Raw genomic sequence first — 949 nt, forward strand, 5'->3', positions numbered from 1 at the left:
TTTGACCTGAAACATGAAGCAAAGATAATCCATTAGATGATCTGAGGAGTGACAGGAAACCCCAGGAGACGTTACCTGAGCTTTCTGTTGTGGTTTACTGGTTATGATTGGTAATTTAGCAATTTATATTTACAATTTTGTTCTATTACTTATTGTGTTATTTGGTTGTTGCACATGTATGAAAATGGCAGCAAGTAAAATGATTTTTCAATTATCTAAAGTCAATTTTCTGTCCATCAATTTATCGTTGCTGTTGGGATTATTTCACATTATCATGAGCATGCAAATAACACTGCGGTTTTTAAAATGCTATATAATGCAAACGCTCTGTGCAATATTTCAATATTGTCAATACTTACGCACATTATGTAAATAGCTCTACAAATGCACATACTTATAATGTACATACCTTCTTCTTAGTGGTTAATTTGTTATTTTTCTACTTTACTCTACTTGTTTTTCTTCCATCTTGTTTTCCTATGCTGCAGTAGCAAGTGAATTTCCCTGGTGTGGGATCAATAAAGGTTCATCTAATCTTATATTACATTAGTGATGTAGTAAGTGTTTTTTTTTTTATATAAAATGATAGAAGTATGAAGTATATTTCTTCCTCCACGACTAAAATCTGCTTCCTTTAGAGGGCTGATGTCCACATTTCGTTTTTTCTTACATGTAAAATAAAGATCAGAATAAAACGTCAGTGAAGTGAAAGTAATGATTACGTTAAAGCCTCAGATCGTAACACAACACTCAACAGTATAAATACAACGTGTTTTGAGTGTTATTAAAGGTTATTAATCATTTTTTAACAGTTATTTTTACATTAAATAACCAGCGAAGAAGACAATACAGTGTGGCTGATTAATGGCGCCAAGACAGCTGAAGCTCCAAACACGTACATCTGCATTAAAACACCAACATTTCGACATTAATTCGACTCTGGTTTAAT

Source organism: Seriola lalandi, unplaced genomic scaffold, assembly GCF_002814215.2.
Source record: "Seriola lalandi dorsalis isolate HSWRI2012SDOR001 ecotype SW California unplaced genomic scaffold, Sedor1 jcf7180002054587, whole genome shotgun sequence".
Lineage (NCBI taxonomy): Eukaryota > Metazoa > Chordata > Actinopteri > Carangiformes > Carangidae > Seriola > Seriola lalandi.